The 17,360-nt window shown below is 39.2% G+C and overlaps 1 protein-coding gene across 2 annotated transcripts in view; it reads left to right on the forward strand.

Moving 5' to 3' along the window:
• The window catches only part of GRID2 (glutamate ionotropic receptor delta type subunit 2), a 1,754,345-nt gene that overhangs the window by 1,373,074 nt on the left and 363,911 nt on the right, over window positions 1-17,360 (forward strand). The gene's annotated exons all lie outside the window — the stretch shown is intronic.

Raw genomic sequence — 17,360 nt, forward strand, 5'->3', positions numbered from 1 at the left:
ATAACCTTGTAAGGTAAATCATGAAATATCAGTGAATCAATTTGAATGTACAAACCATACTAACTAATATCATAGACAAAAAAATCACAAGAATATCACATATGACATGTGCCTGGTAAACTAAAAACATGAAAAAAAAAAACTATGTGTAAAAAAAAGTCAGTGAAAACTCTGTAAAGTCCACAACATATAGTGAAGAAAGAGAAGATCCAATTCACCACAATGGTATCAAAGTGCAATGGATAAAGTTGGAAGCATCAGTGTAATAAAGCCCCCACCAAAGCAGATATGAGCTTACTAGAGTCATGGCACGCAGGCCATTCTGCCATCTTGGGTCACCTGAGAGGACTCCTGTACATCGCTCACTACGAACATTAGGTGTATTTCCATTTTTCTTTTGGAATGCACATCTTGCTACCATACTGAGTCATGGAACGCACGCCGGTCCGCCATTTTGGGCAAACCGAAAGTGCACATCCAAATTGACGGTGTCACAGCGCGAGCTGGATTCTCATCATTGGGGTCACATTGTCTTTATAAGTAAGTCTGGCTGCAGTGGAGGGACACCCCAGACGAAGTCTAATGAGATGAAATGCGTTGGGAAGGACTCCACTGCCACCAATACCTCTTTTCAAGCGCTTGAATATCACTTTCCAAATATGAGTGTTTTACCTATTCAAATTTTAACAGTTTATACAGAATTATGCTATGTGGCCCTTTCTTTTCATGTTCCTCATCCAATTAACCAATACATATATCTGATGTGCAACTACCTCTGCATGGAGATCAAGTTCTTATAAAGTGTCGGGATGCGCTGGCTCTAACCGCAGAGGATCCCCAAGATTCCGTCCTGGTTGCCAGTTTATTATACAAGCCTTTTTGACTCATAGAACGTATGTTCTTTTGAGTTCAAACCATCTGGTGAGCTCATATCTGCTTTGGTGGGGGCTTTATTGCACTGATGCTTCCAGCTTTATCCATTGCACTTTGATACCATTGTGGTGAACTGGATCTTCTGTTTCTTCTCTATACATTGTGGACTTTACAGAGTTTTCACTGACTTTTTTTTACACATTTTTTTTTCATGTTTTTAGTTTACCGGGCACATGCCATATGTGATATTCTCGTGATTTTTTGTCTATGTTATTAGTTAGTATGGTTTGTACATTCAAATTGATTCACTGATATTTCATGATTCAACTTTCAAGGTTATTAGTTGGTATTTACCAAACTAATTCGTTTAGCGCTACACTTACACACCCATACACACGGTCGCATAAATTTGTTGGAAAATCCGATCGTTCTGAATGCGGTGATGTAAAACACATACGTCAGGACTATAAACGGGGCAGTAGCCAATAGATTTCGTCTCTTAATTTATTCTAAGCATGCGTGGCACTTTGTGCGTCGGATTTATGTACACACAATCGAAATTAAACGATTGGATTTTTGTTGTCGGAAAATGTTATATCCTGCTCACAAACTTTGTGTGTCGGAGTGTGCGATGGAGCCCACACACGATCGGAATTTCCAACAACACAATCCGATTGCACTTTTTCCATCGGAAAATCCAACCGTGTATACAGGGCATTAGTGTGGAGAATTATTATTCAACTAAATGAAAAATGAAAATTTTCCCATCTCACTTGTTTATTTTCATCTGTTAAAGTGAGAATAATAAACAAACAACTCAAAATGTACAAAAAAAAGATTTTTTACATTTCAAAAAAATAATCAATGACCAATAAAGCCACCTTTCTTGTCAATTACAGTCATAAACCTTCCATACATGGAGTCTGTCAGTTTCTTGATCTGTTGACGAAATTTTTGTGCAGCAGCAAGCACAGCCTCCCAGACACTGTTCAGAGAAGAGTACTGTTTTCCTTCACCGTTATTCATCCATGTAAGAAGTGCCCACAAGTTCTCAATAGGATTTAGGTCAAATGAGGAAGGGGGCCATGTCATTATTGTTTCAACTTTAAGGCCTTTACTGTCTAGCCACGCAGTGGAGTACTTTGATGCATGTGATGGAGCATTGCCCTGCATAAATATCACGGTCTTCCTAAACAATGCAGACTTTTTCTTTTACCACTGCTTGAAAAAAGTATCTTCTAAAAACTGGCAGTAGGTTTGAGAGTTGATTTTGAGTTCATCTTCAAACCGAAAAGATTCATCTTCTTTAATAATATTAGCCCATACCAGTACCCCACCTCCACCTTGCTGGTGTCTGAGTTGAAGGGAAGCTCTGTGCATGTTACTGATCCAGCCATGTGCCCATCCATCTGGTCCATCAAGAGTCATTCTCATCAGTCCATAAAACTCTTGAAAAACTGTCTTCAGATATTTCTTGGCCCAGTCTTGACATTTCAACTTATGTGTCTTGTTCAGTGGTGGTTGGGTTTCAGTCTTCCTTACCTTGGCTAATGGCCATGTCTCTGAGCACTGAACACCTTGTATTTCTGGGCGCTCCAGGTAGGTTGCAGTTCTGAACTATGACAGCACTGGAGGATAATGGGTTCCTGGTAGCTTCATGTTTGTTTCTTCTCCTCCTAAACTGGGCTCACATATGGCAGGCTACTAAATCTGCTACACCAAATATAATAGCCCTAGAGACTAACTACAAGGTACTTACCAGATGGTACCTAGCTAGGATATCAAAATTCCTCCCCCAACACCCCGCCAACTGCTTCTGAGGCTGTACCGATCCAGGTACACATTTACACATATGGTGGAATTGTCCGACAGTCAGTGTTTTTTGGTCCAAAATATTCAACATTCTCACTACCATGTTTAAAACCACAATACTGCCCGACCCAACGGCAGCGATCCGGAATGACAAGCCGCAAACCATAACTCACCGCCAATTCAAACTTTCAACTCTTCATAACCACAGCTGCAAAACAAACTATTGCAAAAGCCTGGAAAACATCCACATTATGCATGGTATCAGTCAAACACCATGTAACACAAGCAATGATTCATGCCAAAATAGAGGCGATCTTATTAGATAAAGTATCCATGTTTCAATCATTTTGTCTTCCATGGATAGAACACCACCTACCACCTGGTCTCGATCACTCACTTATACTTTCCTGAGGATACTTACCAATCTCACATATAACCACATGTGTATCAATCCGAACTCACTAACATACCGTTCTTTTCTTGGTTAATCTTCCCTTCCACCTCCTTTATATATACCTTCCTATTCACACTTTTCCCCCTTCCTGCATATATGAATCCAAGCTACTTAACCAGCTTCATATTTTTAACAATATTACTACAAAAGGAGACACTTGGGATGGTCCGATTATTTACCCTTCTTCCCGGGAATAACCAAGCCACATGGATGGATCTGGGTCCTGGATTGATACCTTACCCTTCCCTACTATCCCGAAGATAACCATTCCCTCGCTCTATAAGATATCGTGTCTCCTCCAACCCTGATTTTTGATGTTATAATTCATATTTTGGATTTAATTCATCTCACAATATTATACGTTTGCCTTAATTAGAGAAATATTTTCAAATTATATTTCGAGTTACATATTCATATGAAAATATATATTTTCTGTTAAGCTATTGAGAAGCCTTGTATTCTACATTTGTACATCTTGTTTACCTACAAACTCATTGTATGATACCTTGTATTGTATTTTTCTTTTCTCAATACAGTATTTGAACGAGGATACAACGTTGTTTTTTGCTTTTTTATTCTTTATAGTCTCTTGATATTGTGGAGGTATAGATCCCACCCCTCACCATTGTTTTTACACAGAATTTCAATAAAGTTTTTTTGTACATTTTTTATCGCAATACGTGGTAGCTTCTCCTTCTGTTGGCATTCTTGGGACCAGTCTGGCCCCTTCGTTTTCTCTTTAGGTCTTTAGATCAGTTTCCCATTTGGTTATATAGGATAGGGGGGGAGAGGTTGTGTGTGAAAGTAGTTTAGTGTATAAATCTGAAATGAGTCCACACCTATGAGGGTCAGATTTACAGGTTTGCTCAAAGATTGTAGAGCTTGGGGTAGATGAATCTAGGGGAGCGTTTTGGAATAGAAATTGTTCTATTTGTAAGTATCTGAAGGTTTCTTTCTGAGGTAATGCATGTGTTTTTTGTAATGTTGCAAAAGGTGTGATAGTATTGGATTTATAAAAATTATAAGAACATATTAGTTCTGCATTTGAAGAAGAAAGGTTTTCCGGTGCTCAGATTTTGTGATGTCAGGAATGGAATTGTATAATGATGGTTCTGATAGAACATTAATGTTAGAACAAAAAAGGGGGGGGGGAGGAGGCAGCCGTCCTCAGAGGGTGTCCATAGCCTCTGTGAGCATAGCACTGAAAAGGGAAGGGGGGTGTGGAGGCACCAATTCTGCTGACACTGTTATATGGTGAAGGTGTAATACATACACTTACTGGTAAGTCAGTTCAGATGGGGTGGCAATGTCCATTAGGGGTTGTGTTGTCCTGCGATGTGCTGGTGTGCAGGCTTCACTGACAGTCCTTCACCTCAGGGGATGTTGGTTCCTGGTTGAGAGAGGCTTAACAGCAGTGTCCAGTGTGTGGAAGCTCCACGCTAACCACCCTAGAACCCGGAAGTGGAAGTGATGTCAGCGGTGCACAGGAAGTGTCCAGACACAGATAGGCGATAATACAGGCTACGCGCTCGGGGCCCACAGCTTCTTCTACTGGCCTGTTTACTCTCAGGAGGAGAGCGACTTAAATGGAAGTATAGGACATCTGACTGATGGGATGTGGGTGGGACTTCCGTGGCTGTGGAACCACAACAGCCAGCGAACCCGCATTGTGAAAACAAGGATGTAAAAAATAAACAAATAAAGGTTGGTAGTGGGAAAAAATATGTTCAGAGTCAATAGTTTCATTTGCAAAAGAAAAAATGTTTTATTTAAAAAGGATCATTGATTTAATAAGCGACTATTATATAAAAATAAAACTTTAATAAAAGATTGCTAAAAAAAGGAAAGTGTCACAAATGGGATTAAAAAATGCATAAGGATGCATTGTTGGTGGACAATGGAGCACATTATGGGATAAAAAAAGTAGAGGGGGATGGGGAAAAGTTTTTTATCCCCCAAGTCACGCCAGGGTAACAGAAAATGAACCGAGTGGGAAATGTCTAAAAAGAGGGGGCAAGGATTGATAGTCAAGGGTAAAAATATTGGTAAAAAAATATATATATATATATATATATATATATATATATATATTAGTAAAGGATATATCGATAAAAAATATGTAAAATATATATATAGCAGGGGTCAAGCTACAATAAGGAGTGTGTCTCTATTTCTTCATTGAGTCCCCCCGGCGAAAGAGTGTTCAAGGAATATATCCAGTACGTTTCTTGCTGACATAAACGTTTAAAACGTTCTGCAGTCGGAAGGTCTCTGGGAATGGCCTCTATGACCCAGACTTGGAGGCCTTTGGTGGATTTTTGGTGTTCTTTCAGGAAATGGAGAGGGACACTATGTTTGTCACTGCCCTTTTCTATGAAGCGCCTGTGTTCGCCAAAACGTTGGCGTAAAGTGCGTATAGTCCTGCCCACATAAAACAGGCCACATGGGCAGGTCAGGCAGTATACCACGTATTCACTAGAGCCATTGTGGAATTCTTTTATTGTATATGTTTTTCCTTTGATGGTGAAGTCTTTTTGCCCATGGTTCACGAATTTACAGGTGAGGCATAATTTTTTCCGGCATCCCACTAATGGAATGAGGGGAATATATGAGATTGAGGTGGATGGGGCATTTTTGATTTTACTAGGTGCTATTTTACTCTTTATGTTTTTTGCTTTGCGGTAGGATACCTTGGGTTGTTGGGTGAGAGAGGGGCCCAGGAATGGGTCTCTGAGCAGGATGCACCAATGTTTGGCTATGATGTTCTCCATTCTTTTATGACAGCCATGGAACTGAGTTGTAGATCGTGTTGGTTGTAAATCATCTGCAGTTTTTGCCTCTGGTTGAAGTTTTGTTGCTTGTTGGCTGAAGGCTTTTTTATGCCTTGTGTATGGTAGTCTCCATCTTTGGTGCAGTTTTGCCGGATTCCATGGAATTGACTTTTAGGTATATTTTGGATCCACCTTGGGTGGTGACAGCTCTGGTAGTGGATGTAGGAATTTCCAGCAGTTGGTTTGACAAAGTTTGTGGCATGTATTTGGGATTCATCTTAAAGCCCTCTGATGTTTTTCCATACCTGGATTAAAGGCTAGATATGAATCGTAATCAAGGCAACACATTTACTGATCGCTAAGAGACATAGCGATATTCACTCACAGCTTTGTGGAGAAATGGTATCCTTTTTAAAACCATTCATATGCCGCTATGCTTACAGCGAAGTTTTACTATATTCTCCACTAGCACCGACATAGTCTCATCCGGTCACATAATCGTTTGTTGGGGTTGTCAAGTTTATGTTGAAGTACTACTTAATATATTTTGATATATTTGAATACCTAGACAACCTTAATACTCGGCAGGGTTTAACTCAATACATCAGGTAATTATTTTGATTAACACCTCTCGAGGCTTTCACATAAATATGTTCATTACTCTTTTCTCTTCAAAAAGATAAGTTATTTCGTGAGAGTTCTTCCTTTTATCCTGATCTCTGGGAATCCAAGTTTTAAACAAGACTAATGTAATTAAAAAATAAATATTCTTTAGTATTCCCATGATTTGTTGATTCAGGTTTAGGACAAATATACATTTTTCTATATGGTTTTTTATCGTAATCAGTATATGTACACGTAATTTTTATAATAAAAGTTTTTTTCACCATTTATAGAAAATTAGAGTCCTAACAAGCACGGTCTCTGTGTGAATGCGTGCGCACGAGGTTATTGGCATGGAAAGTTTTTCTCCCGTTAATTGCGACCTTCACCTGTGCACACACAGATACACAAATATATAAACATTGGTTTGTGCATGTAAGTGCCTAGTTTATAGGTTTTTTATGTACACACTGAAAAATATGGAGTTGTTTTTGTTATAAGCATGGTTTTCATGCTCACTATAATAATTTTTATCATGATAGTATTTATAATATGTTATTTACGGTACTAATATATGTCTTCACATGTTAATTGATGAAGGTTTCCCCCTCCTTTTTTGTTTCTTTAGGAAAGGTGCTTCATTTTCACAATTTACAGAAAATTGATGTTACGCACCAAAATAATTCACATGTGGACACAAATGTATTCAATTCTGATATATTAGCATTGCTTTTATTGGGAACAGAGGAAGTGTGCATGTATTTGTTTTTTCCCCTCCCCCTTTTTCTATATGACCATGTATTTTATAAACAGAATTAAAACACATGTTTATTATATTCACATACATCCTGGTCATAGAATTCATTCACACACATGAAACACACACATATTCATGGTCTTTTGACACATTAAGCAAACATTCCTTATGGGACTTCCACTTTCCACAATATCACATCACTTTTTTACTATCAGATAACCACTGTTATATATATATATAAACATATAATAATTTCTTCTTTTTTGGTTTCACAATATCCATACACAGCATCAATATCACGTTATTGCGATATTGTTTGCATACACAGAAACCCCATATTTTTCTTTTTCCTTCACCCCCCAAACACACTTCACACGCATTGTTCCTTTTTTCTTTTCTGGTGTAATTTATATTTATTTTTATTTTTACACCAGCATTCACTACCCATTAAGATTTCTCAATCTTTTCATTCACTTTTCATCATTTATTTTTCACGTTAATCCAAATATAGCCCCTTTCTTCATTTTTTTTTATCATTCTTCATATGTACTTTATGTGTCTTACATGCTTATATAGCATTTTATATAATTGGTTACTTTTTTCTACATTTTGCCGCTGCTTACACATATACACCCTGCACTCACAGGGATTTTCACCCCTGTGCTCATCAACCACTGACCAATGTTCACACCCTTCACAATCAGATCTCAGCTGTTCTGCATTTTAGATTTACCACTTGGTCACATGATTCATGATAAATGGTATATATGTGGTTTCATTTTTATTATTGTTAGCTATGAGTAAGCACTCCACAGAGCGTGAAACGCGTTAGCTGATTATCTGTACATTCTATCCATGGTGCTTTGTACATGATTTGTTCCTGATTTTACAATAAAGAAATTTCGTTGGATTATATTCTCCTCTTTCTTCCCTCACAACATGGATTAGCATTAGCCAGCACCTGGGGCTTTTCAACTCTGGAGAGCAACATTCAGTTTATACCTGGTTTGGATACAACCTGGTGCGGGGAAAACGCTTGTGATGTATTTGGGATTCACTGTGGAAAAGTTCTAAGTCCAGGAAGGCTAATTTGTTGGAGTCTTAGACATGAGTGAAAGATAGCCCTAGGGAATTGTCATTGCAATGCTCAACAAAGGATGCCACACTTTCTTTTGGACCATCCCAGATTATTATGATATCATCGATGTAACGTCCATAGTAGATGATATGAGCAGCAAAGGGATTGTTATATAGGACATACTGTAGTTCCCAATAGCCCATAGTCAAATTGGCATAGCTTGGAGCAAAATTGGCACCCATAGCGGTACCTTGGGATTGTAAATAAAATGTATGATCAAACTCAAAATAGTTATGTTCTAAACAGAATTTGGTGGCTTCCAAAATGTACTGTGCCTGTCTGGGGATGATGAGAGGATCCTCAGAGAGAAAATGTTCCACAGCTCTGAGGCCTATGGCGTGAGGGATGGAGGTAGTATATAGGGATGCGACATCTAGGGACACTCACTGGTAAGTTGGTTCCCAAGTATAGAAGGAAAGCATTTCTAGTAGATGGGTACTATCTCTAATGTATGATGGCAGGTTTTGGGCTAAGGGTTGGAGGAAGTGGTCTATATACATGGAAAAGCCGCTGGTAATGCTTTCCATAGTGGCTACTATGGGACAGCCAGGTGGATTAGACTGATCCTTATGGATTTTTGGCAGATGGTAAAAGTAGGGGGTTTTTCTGAAACCCTTGACGAGAAATGATAGTTCTGGTTTTGAAATGATGTCTTCTTCTAGGGCTTTGTTGGCCAATCTGGTTGCTTGCAGGGTGAATTCAGGTAATGGATCATGAGTGAGTTTGTGGTAGGTATTAGTGTTGGATAATAATCTGAGGGATTCTGCCATGTAGTCTGATCGATTTTGAATTATGATGCCCCCACCTTTATCTGCTGCCTTGATAATGATGTTGTGGTTGTTGGTTAGACCATCTAGTGCCTTTTGTTCTGCTCTAGAAAGGTTGGACTTCTTCTTGGGAACTGATTTACACATGTCGATAAGATCAGTATACATGACTTGGTAGAATGTTTGTAGGTAGGGGCCTTTTTAATGTACTGGATTGAAACTGGACTTGGGTTTGAATTTTGTATGTTGAATCGGAGGGTATGTTAGGCAGTGTTGGGTGTATAGTTCCATATCTGCAAAGGGATTATCTGTATTGGATTCATCCAGGTCCATGGTGTTGGGGGAATCCATATCTACACTGGGGGCATTGGAGTTGGTATTTCCACTGGCTTCTTGTAAAGGTGGTGGTTTGAGAGAAGACTGAATGTTATAGAACCTTTTGACTGTCAAATCTCGAATGAAGTTATTGAGATCTTTAAATAGCATAAAGAGATTTAGGAGGACAGTTGGTGCAAACGTTAAACCTTTATTCAAAAGTGAAGTTTCCTCCTTTGTTAGTATGTGGGTGAATAAGTTGAAGATTTTTATACTTTCCGTATTTTTCCTTTTGAGTTTTCCTCTACCCCCCCTTCCTCCTCTCCTGCGTACTTTCTTTTGAAAGCGCTGGGTGGGGGGTTCAAAAAAATCATCTTGAGTGGTTGTTGGATCTTTGGTGACTGTGGGGCCATTCTGTGGAATAGCCAGAGGAGTAGCCTGGTTGAACTGTGTATCAGGTTCAGTTCTTTTGATGAGGGGGTATTAGAGCGAGGTGTTATGATATTGACTTCGGACGCTGAGTTAGCGGAGGAGTGTGGTGAGAAACGAAAAACTGCATGGGTACTATGTTGTGGTGTGAGTATTGTATTGGGTTTATTGATGGGCTGTGGAGTTCTTTATGTGGTTCTTTTATTATTATTCATTGTTATCTGCGGCTTGAGAGTGGACAGAGGGTGATGAGCAGTTGTGGTGGGTGTGTGGTTGTTTTGGGTACGCTGGATAGGTGCTGTCAAGGATAAGCCTTCTAAGAGAGGTCTTGGTGCCAATCCCACATGTGGGGGAATAATATGTGTTTTTTTCCAGCAAAAAACCTTGTTGTTGGTGTAGTCACTTATGTCCCTTCTAAATTTTCCCAATTTTGTTTCAATAAGGTCATTTTCTTGCCTGATAGTGTTCCTTTTTAGGGTCCTAAGCCAAGAGCAGGGGAGTTGTGTGATGTTTTGTGAGATACTGCTGCAGAGTTCCCTGATTTCAACCACTAAGGTTAGTTCTGCATTTGACCAGGCAGTGAAAGAGGATGGAGAAGTCAAGGCTGGATAGAAGGAAGGGTTCTTGAGGAAAGAAAGAAGGGGATTATGTTTAGATTGGAGACCGAAACAAGCTCTTAGTCTGTCCCAAATTGAAAGGCTATGTTTAGTAATAGGGTTTGTAATTGTCCTGTGTTGTGCCGGAGGAAGCCAAAGAAGGTTTGCTGTAGATAAAGGGTCGCATTCCACCGATTCAATTGTGACCTAAAGGGGAATTTCTTTAGTGGCGTGGTATTTAGACAATTTAGTTAATTGGGCAGCATAATATTTAGAGAAATTAGGAACACTCAGTCCACCACGGATGCGGGGAGTGTATAAGGTTGATTGTGGTAGGCGGGGCTTAAGTTTTCCCCAAATTAATTGGGAAACTTTTCTCTGTAGGATTTATAGGAAATATGCTGGAACCTGTATCTGAAGAACTTTAAAAAGATATAAAATTTTAGGTAGCATTGATATTTTGATTACAGCAATTCTACCCATCCAGGCCAATGGGAGAGAAGACCAAGTTTTCATTAGGGTTGTGAGGTGATTTAGCATGGAAGGGTAGTGTGCTGCATATAGATTTGTTGGATTTGCTGTAAATGTGATACCAAGATATGTAATTTGTGTTGTCGACTTGGAATGAGCTTCGAGTTCGAGTCAAACTCATGTTTGACTCGAACATTGGCTGTTCGCCAGTTTGCTGAACAGCGAACAATTTGGGGTGTTCGCAGCAAATTCGAAAGCCGCGGAACACCCTTTAAAAGTCTATGGGAGAAATCAAAAGTGCTAATTTTAAAGGCTTATATGCAAGTTATTGTCATAAAAAATGTTTGGGGACCTGGGTCCTGCCCCAGGAGACATGGATCAATGCAAAAAAAGTTTTAAAAACGGCCGTTTTTTCAGGAGCAGTGATTTTAATAATGCTTAAAGTGAAACAATAAAAGTGTAATATTCCTTTAAGTTTCGTACCTGGGGGGTGTCTATAGTATGCCTGTAAAGGGGCGCATGTTTCCCGTGTTTAGAACAGTCTGACAGCAAAATGACATTGCAAAGGAAAAAAAGTCATTTAAAACTACTCGCTGCTATTAATGAATTGCTGGTCCGACAATACACATAAAAGTTCAGTGATAAAAACGGCATGGGAATTCCCCACAGGAGAACCCCGAACCAAAATGTAAAAAAAATAATGACGTGGGGGTACCCCTAAATTCCATACCAGGCCCTTCAGGTCTGGTATGGATATTAAGGGGAACCCCGGCCAAATTTTTTTTTAAAAATGGCGTGGGGTCCCCCTCAAAATCTATACCAGACCCTTCAGGTATGGTATGGATTTTAAGGGGAACCCCGTGCCAAAATTTAAAAAAATGGTGTGGGGTCTCCTCAAAAATCCATACCAGACCCTTATCCAAGCACACAACCTGGCAGGCCGCAGAAAAAGAGGGGGGATGAGAGAGTGCCCCCCCTCCTGAACCATACCAGGCCACATGCCCTCATCATTGGGAGGGTGCTTTGGGGTAGCCCCCCAAAACACCTTGTCCCCATGTTGATGGGGACAAGGGCCTCATCCCCACAACCCTTGTGGGGTCTGCGGGTGGGGGCTTATCGGAATCTGGAAGCCCCCTTTAACAAGGGGACCCCCAGATTCCCAACCCCTGTGTGAAATGGTAAGGGAGTACAAAAATACCCCTACCATTTCACAAAAAAGTATCAAAAATGTTAAAAATGACAAGAGACAGTTTTTGACAATTCCTTTATTTAAATGCTTCTTCTTTCTTCTATCTTCTCCCAGAAATAGAAATTAAGGGTGAGGTGAGGAAAATTAGAACATCGTCACCAAACATACATAGTTTGTGTAGATAACCTCCTAATTCAAGGCATTTAATATTCATGTTGGAGCATATTAGCTGTGTGAGAGGTTTAATTGCCAAGGCAAATAAGAGAGGGGAAAGGGGACATCCCTGAGTGGTTCCTCTTTTAATGGTGAAGGGGTCAGAGCGCTATCCTGAATATGAGACATATGCTTTTGGGTTTTAATAAAGAGAAGAGATCCAACATAGAAAGTGTGTTCCAAATCCCCATTGGCATAGAATAGAATTAAGATAAGGCCAAGAACAAGAATCAAATGCCTTCCTTATGTCGATAGAGAGGAAGCAGGCAGGTATGCGGCGGGTTCTTGCTATGTGAGTTAAAAGGGTAGCACAGCGGATGTTATCACCTGCTTCTCTAGAGGGAATAAATCCAGTCTGATCTTTGTGAATAAGGGAGCCTATAATAGGGTTAAGACAGTTAGAGAGGATCTTGGTTAGTATTTTAATATCTAAATTAAGTATTGAAATTGGTCTATAATTAATAATAATTATAATAAATCTATAATTAGACCAGGAGGTGTCATCAGTATTTGGTTTAGGAATCATGGCGATGGATGCTAATAGGGATTCAGTACGGAATGAATGGTTTAGGAGGAGGGAGTTAAAGGCTTCTACCATGGGGATAGTATAGCTGCAAAGTTTGTATAGTATGTTGCTGAAAAGCCATCAGAACCTGGACATTTGTGAATTTTTAATGTTTTTATTGCTGTGCGGACTTCAAAGTCTGAAATTGGTTTATCGAGAGTTTGTTTTTGAGTAGCAGAGAGGGAGGGAAGTTGAATGGAAGAAAGAAGGGTATCAAATTTTGCTTGGTCAAATTTATGAGTATCCGGTACAAGTCACTGAGTCCTCTGTGAAATTTATGGAGAATTTTTTGAGGGTTACTGGAATAAGTGTCTTTAGAGAGCTGTAGACGAATCGGTTTGGGGGTATAGTTTGTCTTACGTAAGGCTAAGACCAAGAATGTAGTCGGCTTATTGGCTTTCATGTAGAAAGTGTGTGCAGATTTACGGAGAATCTTCTCATCAGAGTCTGTTAGGAATAGATCAAGTTCTAATCTAGCTTTATCGTATATTTGTTTATTTTGCTTAGAGGGTGAATTTTGAAAGTTCTCCGAAGCCTTATAAAAGGCTTCATCTAGTTGTTCATGAAGTTGTTTCTTTAGTTTTAGGTTTGTTTCTTCTCAAATTATTAATAGTTAATTTGCATCTTTTTTTCAGTGCATTTCTTGCAACCCTGTTGACTACTTGCAACAAAACGTTTGATGGTTCTGTGATCACACCCCAATATCTTAGCAATTTGAAGAGTGCTGCATCCCTCTGATAAGAATTTTTAAAACCTTTGAGTTTTGAGAGTCAGTTAAATCTATTTTTTGGCCCATTTTGCCCGAGGAAAAAAAAGCTGCCTAATAATTATGCACACCTTGATATAGGGTGTTGAACTCCTTCGTCCACACCATCCCTCATTACACAAATACACATCTGATATGCCTAAATCCAATAAACATTCAAGTTGATACAGCTTGGAGTTAGACGATATACATAAAAATGATGATTTGGTCAAATTACTCACTTGCCTAATAATTGTGCACACAGTGTATATATGGGTGTAAATATAAAAAGTTACTCAAGGTGCCAACATCTCAAAAACCTAGATAGATAAATTAATTTTGCACAGATAGAAATATGCATGAAACGTAATATATCTTTTTAATGATGACTACATGCTGTCCCTCTAGAACATACTTGAGATAATTTTGTTTATTGGAAAGACATTGTCCAACTTATAGTCTACACATTGAACTGCATTAATGTCTCTCCAGTAGCAGCAGTAGTAGAAGTCATAGCCTAGGGCTCTCCTTTAGCAAGTTGTAAAACCCAAACTATAGAAATGAAAAGTGAGGTCAGATCTTGGCAGTACTGTCTGACAGTGATTGGAATAAATTCTAGATTAGAAAACCAGGTGAACAAAACGAAACATTTTTTGGCAGGTAAGACAGGTTACACTTACACATTTCAAGTGGGAATTCTGCTGTGTGTCCTCACTTCTACTTTAAGCTAGAAGGCAATACAGAATTTAGAAAGGTGGACTAACAGCACAAAAATAAACAGTTACAGGGATTTACACAAAATATACTGTTTTTGTTGGCTTTTTCTGCTTGTGGGAGGTGAATTTTTTTTGCTTTTGTCTACTCATTTCTGTCATGTTAAAAATTAAAAGGATGTATGAACAAAAAAAAAATATCCAGAAAATAAATATTACGGTTATAGGATTGTGCCATAAAAGTGTCTATATTTTTATTTTAAATTTTTACTTCAAGACAAGTACTAAATAGCTGCTTATTCCTCCAACAAAACATATTTTTCATGAAGCTTTTGAAATAATAAAAATGGACACCTTAGTGGAACAAAAGACATGGTTCAGCAAAAAATAAACTAAGTTAAAGTGGTTGTTAACCCACTTATATAACTTTATATAAGCCCTTCTGTGTCCTAATAACAAGTGCTCCTGTCTATGTGTTTTATTAAAAAATGCCTCTTTTAAAGTATTTCACAGCGGTTCCTTGCAATCACATCACTGGTCAGCTCTCTCCTCTGCCCGGCTGACAGATGCAGTGGGTGGGGCTGAGATTCCCCCACTGATGTCAGCCAGGAGGCAAGGAGGAGAGAAGAGTGAGACCAGCCAGTCACGTGATCACGGGAAACCACTGTGAAATCCAGTAAAGGAGGCTTTTTTTAATAAAGCACACAGACAGGAGCACTTATTGTTAGGACACAGAGGGGCTAATATAAAGTTTTAACCGTTATGAGAGCAGCAGGAGCGGAAGGGGTGAGCACTGACACAGGGGCAGACAGGCAGGGAGGGGAGGGGGAAGAGGATACAGAAGCACAGAGGAGGACAGGAGGGCTGTGGATGATGGAGGCACGTAAACTGACCATGGTGTCAGAGCTCAGCACCATCCAATCAGGTAGGCCTTTGCACTACATAGTCGATGGTATTTCTAAAGGAGATTATACAATGAGATTGTATGGTGTATGGTGAGCTTTACACACTTCCAGGGACATGCTTCCCTTGTTTTCAATACTATAGCTCTGCTAACATAGGCTGTTATGTGATTGCTCAGCTACTGCACACTCTGTCAAATGAATGATCTATGCAAGAAGAAGGTAAGGCACAAAATCAGGAAGACGCTGACTGTGTATTCAAGGAGAACGATGCTTACTGGCAATGTCTGCATGTAACTACAGAGGTGGGCAGTTGCAATCTCCTGAAGGGAGAGGGCAGGTGCAGGGTGTGTATTAATGAGGTAAGCTACTGAACTACTTCTGCAGTTTACCAACAGTTTTCATGTCCCAAATACCAAATACAGGGACAGGTAGCAGGAAGTAATGGATGAGTTTTCTAAAGTAGAATGGAAGCTGAGGTAGAGCCTGCTCTAAAATATAGAGAAATGTTTTCTTTTCTACAAGGAAGGTACATTAATGGTATAGTTGTACATAGGGAAGCTGGAATTTAGAAAAAAAAAAAGTGAACTTAGACTTTAAATCCTATAGGGATATATCTACTGATCCAAAGGACTCTTATTTTCAGGATGTTGTGGGAAAATGCTACACTTTAATATTAACATGTACCTAAAGCCAAAACTTTTATTTCAGATTTGGATAAAATAGGAAAAGGATTAGAACCTCTATCAGGTTTTCATTGTTGTGTCCCGAATGGGGAGATTCACCTACTCATTTGTGAGTTATTTATGAGTGTCAGAATATTCAAAATGTTCTACTGTCAACTGTTTAAGAGAGAATTTCTTTCACTTTGGGGAGATTACCTTGTCACTTCCTGTTATAGCTCCATGAAAAAAAAAATCCACACAAATGGGACACAGGCAAAAATAAAAACCTGTTAGGTAGATAATAACTTCTCTTGCAGTAGATTGCAGTAGGTTGTCCAGAACTGCAATTACCAAAAAAAGAATATGTATTGAAATAGTTCTTTGATAAATGTATAACATAGATACTTCAATTGATCAAGCTGAAGCACTCTGAGAATATATGGTCAAGAAGAGAGTGCTACCTTGTGCTATGCTAATACATCATAAACACACAATAAATCATAATGAATTCACATAAATGATTGGTAACAATATAAATGATTCAAGTCCATAAATTCAAATAAATAATAAATAAAGTTCATGTGCTTCAAAAAAACTTTGCTGTGCAACTTTGAATTATTCAAACGTGCAACATAAAGTACCTAGTGCCAAAATGAACATCAGTGCAATCTGTGCTCCCCTCTGTGTGCTTCTCACTTATCAGAGATCCAGGACTCCCATAACAAAAAGTCAGATGCGCTTTGAGAGCGTGACTGGATTTAGTAGTCCCACAAGCTGTATCTCCAACTGCGGCTTGGGTTGCACTCACTGAGCCATCAGAGATCCAGGATTCACATTTGAAAGAGTAATGCCGTGTAGACATGGTCGGACTTTTCGGCTACAAAAGTCCGACAGCCTGTCCGACAGACTTTCGACTGACTTTTGGCAGATTTCCGGCGGACTTTCTAATGAACAGACTTGACTACATACGATCACACAAAAGTCCGACAGCCTAGTACGCGGTGACGTACACCAAGTCCGACGAGACACTAAAACAGAAGTTCAATAGCTCATATGACTCCCTTTGGGCTCCTTCTGCTAATCTTGTGTTTATCTCGTGTAAGTAGAAGTTTGGTGAGAGATGATTCGCACTTGTGAGACTCGTATTTTTCAGATCGTTTAACTGTTGTTCAGTTTGTGCTTGTGAGGTTTGTATCTGCTTTTCAGTGTGTGTGGTCAGTTCGCATTGATTATTCAGTGTGTTATTGTCCGCTCGTCGCTGATTTTCATTTCGCTATTCACAGGCTTTGCTGTTCTTCAGTGCGTTCTGTTAAGTGCGTTCTGACCAGCCGACCATTTTGAAGTCATGTTACGTGTATGTACTCGTCATCGAGCTCGTGTAT

The sequence above is a fragment of the Aquarana catesbeiana genome, linkage group LG01 (genome assembly GCF_042186555.1).
Source record: "Aquarana catesbeiana isolate 2022-GZ linkage group LG01, ASM4218655v1, whole genome shotgun sequence".
Lineage (NCBI taxonomy): Eukaryota > Metazoa > Chordata > Amphibia > Anura > Ranidae > Aquarana > Aquarana catesbeiana.